We start from the raw sequence: 8,951 nt of genomic DNA on the forward strand, positions 1-8,951 counted from the left end.
AACAGAACAGCCATCCTCGTCAGGCGATCGTGAAAATCATCCCTCGAAACAACAATCCTCGACTCTTCTCGGTTCTGAATTTCACGCTGGAGACGACGGACTTCGGAAGCCTTGCTCTTCTTCTCTTTCTTCAGCTTGAACAATGCACCCGCCGACTTTCTGAGGTCCCGCTCGAGATCGCTGACCCGAACCTCCAGCTGAGAGAGCTCAGCAGCACGAGCGGCTTCAGTAGATTTCAACGCGGCCTCGGCTTGTTTCAACACCTCTCGCGATTCAGCCAGTCCCCTTGTCGATTGCTCTATCTTTGATCCGCAGTCGCTGAGCATCCCGTCAATCAGGGATACAAACTATACATGAAATAAGGGTCAGGATAATCGTAGAACAAGGTGGCTCATGCTGAAAATAGTCAAAACAAACCTTGGCACGATGTTGCGACAAAGGTCCCGAGGGCTCCCCTTCCGCGCCAGCGGTACATCTCCTCTTCTTGACGGTCTCGGTCCCAGTGCCAGTCCTCTTGCGACTTTTGGTCAAAGGAGAAGCACTGGACGCGGGAAGCCCTAGGACAATCTCCTTCCTATCCAAAGGTGGACGCATCAACTCCGTCGCCATCTCGTCCTTAGGAGCTGGGACTGGTGTGGTTGAAGAGCCCGAGGGTTGAGCCGACACCTCCGGAACTTGAACAGGAACCATGGCCGATTCTGCGAGGGGTGCGGCATCACCAGGGGACTTGTTTCCTCCAGCCGAGGTCGACATCGCAGGCGAAGAAAGGATAGCTGGCACCTCGGGCTGAATTTCTTTTCACATGGGGAGGAAGACATTCTTGATAGGTAGTTTGAAGAAAAGAGAATGTGAGAGAAAGAGAAGTGTGAAGAATGAGGAGTGGTGAGTTGCTACTTATAAGGATATGAGGGTGACGTGGATTTCCGCAATAAATATTCTTAGCCAAAGATTTCAATTTCTAATTCATATCACTCGCCCGCAAAATCATCTCCGAGTCTTACGGGCTGGGGGGCTAACTGTTGGGGTCAAAAACGGTTATTTCAAAATCAACGGCTATGATTATTTCTTATTCACAGATTTCTCGCAAAACATTCACAAAAAGAAAGATCGGAAGTGAACGAACGAGCGAATCCGGCACAAAAGCCACCTGCCGGAGAGCTGAACCGTCACGCGGGTCAGCTCGCCGGCGAGCTCAACCATCGTGCCAGTCAGCTCGCCGGCAAGCTGAACCGTCGCGTGGTTGTGTTCGCCTGCGAGTTTGGCCGTCACGCGAGTCGGCTCGCACGACGAGCTCGACCTGATCCCGGCCTGTCACACTGACTTCGACTCCCGTATCTTCCGTATAGCTGTGATATCCGACCTTCGGGACTATATACTTCTCGTTTCGTTTTGATTAATGTTATTCTCGAAGTTTTATGACCAAAACCGAGAAATCGTATAAACGCCAAAAGGCCTAAGAACGGTCCGCAAGGATCCAGACTGGTCTAGAGGCCCATCTACGCTCTCAGAAGGGATTCGAGCCCATAAAAGTTATGACAGTTTGTCCTAACTCGCAGAAACACGATAAATGTAAAGATTCGAGGATAACTATCAAGATCGACGAAAAATGGAATATGCCCGAAAGAGATAGACTTGGGCCCGAAGGCGAAGGATGGGCCTCCGACCTAGAGCGACTATATAAGGAGAGCATGAGCAGAAGAAAAGTTGGATCCGAGAATTTAGACTTAGAGAACTCCTGCTAGCTTAGAGAACTTAGGGCTTAGGTGGTTAGACTAGCACGTCAAGGCTTAGGACGTCTTGGCCGCCTCTTGTCCTGTTGTTCCGATAGTTAGCATATCTCTACTCCTCTCGGAGAAATCTTGTATTCATACTATTCAATAAAATGCCTCTCAGCGATTATCTATCTTTTTATCGTTCTAAAGTGATTACGCAGAGAATTCAGACCTTCAAGGAAAAACGGGTTCACTCTGTTTTCCTCCATTATAATTTATTATAATCGACGGTGTGAATTTCAGTTCCCACAAGCTCCCAGCTTCTGAATCCCAGGTTTCGGATCCCAGGTTCCGACCACCTTACGACCACGAGGAATGCAGGGCCAAATGAGCTAAGTGTTAACCCAAGGGGCAACACGTATTAGCAAATCCCATCAACATGCCCATGGCAAAGGAGACTCAAGTAGAGGCGACGAGTCATCAAGTGGCGTCCAGAAAACTCTGGGAGTGGCTCGCCCAAGCGGGGGTAGAGAACAGCTTGAACACATCATTAAATGACATCATAAAACGCTGAGAGTGAGTCTCCCAAGTGGGAGCAGAGAGCAGCCAGAAGAAGTCACCGAACGACATCTACAAGAGGAGGATATCCAAGGAATAGGAGCGAAGAAATACGAATGGAAGATCAACAGTAGAATCGATTAACTACGTCCTAGTATGCAGCATAAGACGCTAATCCATGCGAAGAAGCATTCTTAGCCGGGTCAACACCTGCTATCCAAACAACGGGTCCGGCTCCAAAACCGGTACATTCCTGCCTCTGGGTCAATTTCGACTTGGGCCGTCTAAGATCGTGTCAGCCTCTGCTATCCAAGCTCAAGGATGAATAAGTATTCTTGCTTCCCCTATAACCGCCAGATTTGAAGAGGATTAATCCTACCGCCTCCGGGTTTTAATAGGTTATATGCCAGAAACTTTCGGGCTCCAAGAGGGTGAATCCCACGACCTCCATATTTCACGAGGTTATGTTTAAGAAACACTGGGCTTCAGGACGATACTCCCGATAATTTCAGGACCACGCGTCCCAAAAAAGTTCTACTACCAAGAATCTGTCCTATAGATCTTGAAGGCATTTCGAATGGGTCCACTGAAGCAACGGGCGCAATCTCGACAACAGCCCACATCCAATCGACATCGAGAGTTGTCCATCTACGGAGGACAGAGTGCGATGTTGTATTAAGTCAATAAAGACTATGGGTTCGAGAATGCAAAACAAATATTCACCTCCGGGTGCAATATCTATAGATCTTCCCATCTCAGAGCACTAATTCCTTGAAACCTCCAGGTTCCCAAGGATAAATCTACAGGTCCAACAGGATCAGAACATGAAGCCCTTAAGAGCTTTAGATTCCAGAGAAGAATTATCAGGGACTATGAGTTCCTACACGATGTACGTTGATACCTCAGGGTAGTACGACGAAGAATCGGCCTCCACACCTCAACAAAGGGTCTTGTTCCTCCCGGAGAAGGAATGAGTAAAATCGTGTTCTTCACTCAACTACTACCTAGTACGGAATTTCTCCATCCTAGAGTCAGGGTGTAGGTTCTTCAAAAGATCATTCTCCTGGATATCCAGTCATGGGGCACATAAGAAGGAAGTAAATCGATAATTCGTTTCCGTGCCCCGGTCATGTGCCATTCGGACCCATGAAATATGTAGCTATGTGCCACCGAGGTCCTGCGCCAGGAAGAAGAATCTCGCTTATCACTGCAATGCAAATACGAGCTCAAGAATTCCTTCTTCTGAGCTGGGCAACAGATCACCTACAGCAGACTTCAACAGATACAAGTGATCTTCACCAGCCAAACCTACGAGTCTTGCCATCCATCGACATGCAAGGCCAGGGTCTTGAATCTTCCTAGGTCAATCGACCTAAATCAGCCAAAAGCCTGGGAATATCCATTAGACCCTTGTCTATCTCGGGGAAATCGACTCTCCTCCAGGTTCAAACACGGCCCAGGCCTAAGAAGAACCCTGAAAAGGAGATTTCAGAGGGACATCCTGTTCACGCGAAGCCCAAGGGACCTACCACCGACAAGTCAATGTTGATGCCCACTGAAGCATCAAACGTTTCTCCATCAGGTCTTGCACCAAACAGAGAGACCTACTTCAGGCCGCGAGCCCCATGAATAAGTCTTGACATCCAATGGAATGCAACCAAGGTCCTGAATCTCGCCAGGTCATCTCTAAGCAGGTCTAGAACCTTGAAACGTCTACTAGACCCCGGTCTATCCTGTGGAAATTTGTTCTCCTCCAGGTTCAAACATGGTCCAGACCTAAGAAGAACCTGGGAAACAATGATTAATTGAGCGATGTCCTGCCCAGGGGAAGCCTGCTGAGAATGAGCAACTCCGGTTGACTTGAGTGCACAGGTTATTCCCCGAATTCGAGGACGAAATCGAGAAATAAGGAGCAAACTGGTTGAGAAAAGTCATCCAGGCCTCGGCCAGGACACCTGCCTCCAGGTTCCTGTTGAGAGAAGTTCCGGGTCCGACCCTTGCATCGTTCCCTGCGTCCAGATCAATAAAAGGGAGTACTAGATCCTATGATCTTGCGCATAAGTGTAAAACCCACACATATGGCGCATGGGAAATATTTGACAATCGCAGGAATGGTCTAGCACAAGCCATAGTATGCGGTCAAATATAGTGCTCCTGCTCAAGAGCCTACTCCCAGGCGGGATACGAAGTACTTATAATGCAAAGTACTGCCTGAGGAGCTTACACACTTACTCTCAGGCAGGGAGCATATTACATATAATGCAAAGGCACTGCCTGAGGAGCTTACTCGCTTACTCTCACGCAGGGAGCATATTACATATAATGCAAAGGTACTGCATGAGGAGCTTCCACGCTTACTCTCAGGCAGGGAGCATAACTCCAAACGCAAAAGTACTATATTCAAACTCAGAGTTTGTACAGGGAGCGACAATGGGTATAAAACATAAAACAGGAATGGGTATGCGCAAGCCTGAGTATGCTGTCGAAACTACCTAGAACCCCTGTGCAGCTAAGGCACATCGGGGTCCCTAGAGTACCATTGTAAAAAGTACATGTATTAAAACGCTACGTGCTACAAAATACAGGGAACACATGGTATAATTATTGCAAAAGTACTGTGAAATACAGGGAGCAATTAAAACCCTGCTTCTCCAGATGTGGAAAGCAGCGAAGCCTGGCACTTGGGTCATAACACCCACACCAGCACCCTCTAAGCCTGACAGAGACATCCTGCAGAAGTAGAATACAGCATAGGAACTCGATAGTGGCCAGCTTCCGAGTGGCATAATGCGAAATCCGAACAGTTACCGAGAGTAGTCTTGCCTAGGAAGGCGGAGTACGGTCCCTGCAAAACCAAATATTCCGGGTTCTTACGAACTCCGGGTCTAAAGATAACCTAAGGGTTATTAGATCAGAACCCCCGGGTTATTAAGAACCTTCGGGTCCCCATGCAGTCTCCTGGTCCTGAAAAGATCTCAGGGCCTAGAAAAGGTAAACCTCCAGGTTCTTATATAACCCCGGGTTCAAAACGACCTCCGGGTCTAGAGCAACCTCCGTGTTCAAAATGACCTCCGGGTCCAAAAGAAACCTTCGGGTTCAAAATGCCCTCCGGGTCCAGAAGGAACCTCCGGGTTCCCAAACAACCTCTGGGTTCAAAACGACCTTCAGGTCCAAAAGAAACCTCCGGGTTCAAAACGATCTCCGGGTCCCGAGAAACCTCCGGGTTAAAACGACCTCTGGGTCCAAAAGAAACCTTCGGGTTCAAAATGACCTCCGAGTCTAGAGGAACCTCCGGGTTCCCAAACGACTTCCTGGTTCAAAACGACCTCCGGGTCCAAAAGAAACCTCTGGGTTCAAAATGACCTCCAGGTCTAGAGGAACCTTCGGGTTCCCAAACGACCTCCCGGTTCAAAATGACCTTCGGGTCTAGAGAAACCTCCGGGTTCCCAAACGACCTCCGGGTCCCGAGCAACCTCCAGGTCCTAAATACGACCTCAGGGTCTGAAGGAACCTCCGGGTTCCCAAATGACCTTCGGGTCCTTACTCAACCTCCGGGTTCTAAAGGTGACCTCTTGGTCTAGGGCAGCCTCCGGGCTCCAGAAACGACCTTCGGGTCCCAACAACATCTCCGGGTTCTGAAACAATACCACGGTTTCGTTCGATCCCAGGATCCAGCTATTGAATCTCCGGGTCCATAAGAGAGACCTGCTATCTCTTGGGTAAAATTCACGAGTAACCCATCTACGGAAGGTGGAATGTGACGCATGCCTATACTCCAAGTTCACGAACCTAACACATCTGGTTCCACTTGTAAGTCTTCCCAAGGGTAGCTGGACGACGCATTGGAAGACGCTCCCAGGTTTTGATAAAGGAAGACACTTCTCCAAAAAGCCTACCTAGGAATCAACGAGGGTCTACCCGACAGAGGCGACTTCGAGTCAAAAAAATATACGAGAAGGTCCCCTTGAAGGTCCACACAACCATCAGGTTCCTGAACAAAAGTTCAACCATCCTCCGGGTTCCAGGACGCAAGTCCATCCAGCCTCCGGGTTCCAGGACGAAAGTCCATCCAGCCTCCGGGTTCCAGGACGAGAGTCCATCCAGCCTCCGGGTTCCTGGACGAAAATCCATACAACCTCCTATTTATGAAGAATCGCATCCACAAGCCATGAGTTTCAGAAGGATGCATCTCTAAATCTTCGGATTCTGGGAAAACATGCCCATGATCATCCAAGTTCCAAGAAAGCGTGATACAAGGTCACCGCAGCATTGATTTTAGCCTACCTCTGGGTGCAGATTGCAATATTACATAGTTGAGAGTTGCCAAGAATCAATGGCAGAGTTCAACAAATGGTTCCACCTTCTTTATTCGGCATGGGTACTACTGCTCACCCCAAACAACATGTCCAAGAGTTCTACTCCGGTACCAAGAATCAACTAGGTTATCTCCAACTACCAAGACGAACACGCAGAACGTCCCTCTGCCGAAGGTCATGGTACAATCCTAAGACAACGCAAGAAGCTACAACCATAACATCAAAACCTCAAGGAGCATCAAGTATGCTAAACGCAATAAGGAGACCGGTGCGAAGACCTGAATGAAAGTCCATCACATCTTTTTCAAGCTCAAGAGGCGCAAGCAAGGACAGCGAAATCAAGCACGAGGATCCTCATTTCGGCCTCTGGGTCTTATTAAACCTCCTCATCCCCCTAATCCTTAGACTCGCTAAGATTCTCCCTCTCAGAATTCCTGGGTCCTGACCCATACACTCCTCTACACGATTCAGAGAGCCTCAAGAAATGCAAACTGAAGTCCTGCTTAAACTAAGGCCGAGCATAGCTACAGGAGCAGCACAAGCATCTGAGGTATGAGCGGAAGCATCACCCTTTATGCAAACGTTCCCGACTTCTCCATCAAACTTTCGGCCAACTCCGACCAATCCCCACCATGGGGGCAACGTCTCATCCTTATAAAGGAGAATAAGAAAGCCTTACAGGCTTGTGGGAACCGAAATTCACACTGTCGATTTCCGTTCAAATTTGGAAAGTTAGGAAAACCCTAATTTCCCAGAGGTCCCGGATATCTGCTAAACCACACGCCAAGCAATCAGAACACGAAAGTAAAGACAAAAATAAATAAGAAATCGTAAAAAAGAGCAAAAGGAGCCTTATTCCGAATTCGCGTATGAGCGTTACAACAAGGTAGAAGCCTCGGCTATGAGAGCTGTTGGCGAGATTCCTAGTTCTAACACCCTAAGACTGCACAACCTAGTTGAGTTGCAGCTCGAAATAACAAAAACGGAAAGTTGCCTAAATGCTCTAAGTGCTAAGTTTGCTCTGAAAAAGTTCTCCGAAAAAGTTCTTTCTTTGTGCCTCTCACCTAGAACTCCTTATATACTCCCTCCAAGGTCAGTTTAAGCTTTCCTGTTGTGCCCTTTGGCCGACTTTAGCATCTTTCGGAAATATTCCATTTTCCTTGATCTTCATAATTATCTTCGGAAACTTAACATTTATCTTCTGAAATTAAACATTTATCCTTTCTCCCAGATAAAATATAAACCGTCGTAGCACTGATGGGCTTTTACCGAATAAAATCGTAAGTGGGCTCTTAGTCCCGTTTTAGGCCTCATTGGGCCGTTTTTGGACTTATCGCGTTTATTACAATTTTTGAATAAGTTACCGCAGTTTTTATCGTAATGTCTCGACGACAACTCCACTTAGGATGGAGTAACGAACAGTATAGCCGCAGTTCGTAAGAGTTCGTATCGAGGTTTAGACGAGAGTGCATGAATTGGTGTCGTCCCGATAGTTTTTGGTTGGATAGGCGTTCCAGGACAGACCACTCGACGATCGTCGAGGGGTTCGATGGTCGGACCACTCGACGATTGTCGAGTGGCCTGCTTGGTCCGACCACTAGACGATCGTCGAGTGGTTCGATGGTCGGACCACTCGACGATCGTCAAGTGGCCTGCTTGGGTCGAGCAGTCGACGATCGTCGACTGGTTCGATGGTCGGACCACTCGACGTTCGTCGAGTGGCCTGCTTGGGCCGACCACTCGATGATCGTCGAGTGGTTCTGTCATGTCCCCGTTCCTAGAACTTGACATAGGGTCTATACATTTCAACAGAAACGGAACTGCTTTGGTTCAGATCATGGGAATTGATCGTGAACAAGCTGTAATGAAGTAAATGATCAGGATGGATCATGAGAAACCTAAGTCTAGGTCTGGAAATAGACCAAGGGACTTAGTAAGATTGAATAAGATGAAGAGAAGAAGCTGTACTGAGTGTTCAAGTGTTAGACAGTGACCGGGCCTTGTGGATGACCCATGGGTACCGATGGGCCGGTGGGCTCTTGTGGTTGAACCATGGGCGTGGGCAATCACTTTGGGCTTGTTTTAGACCTGTCCAGGGGTGGTTTGGAAGGCCCAGGACGTGAATTAAAAAAAGAAGAATAACCGCCATGGGCAGTTACTTGGTGGCGGTTATGGGAAAAACTGCCCCTTTTGGTACCTTTTTGGTAACTGCTCGTCCAGGCAGTTAGGGGGGAGGTTATGACCGAATTATTCTTCATTTTTATGGTCTCTGGTAGAAATTATCATTACAGAGAAGATAGAAAACTCAGACAAACTTCCAGAGAGAAAAGAGAGGCAAACCGACGGTTGGACGATCTGATCCGTG

Source organism: Brassica oleracea, chromosome C3, assembly GCF_000695525.1.
Source record: "Brassica oleracea var. oleracea cultivar TO1000 chromosome C3, BOL, whole genome shotgun sequence".
NCBI lineage: Eukaryota > Viridiplantae > Streptophyta > Magnoliopsida > Brassicales > Brassicaceae > Brassica > Brassica oleracea.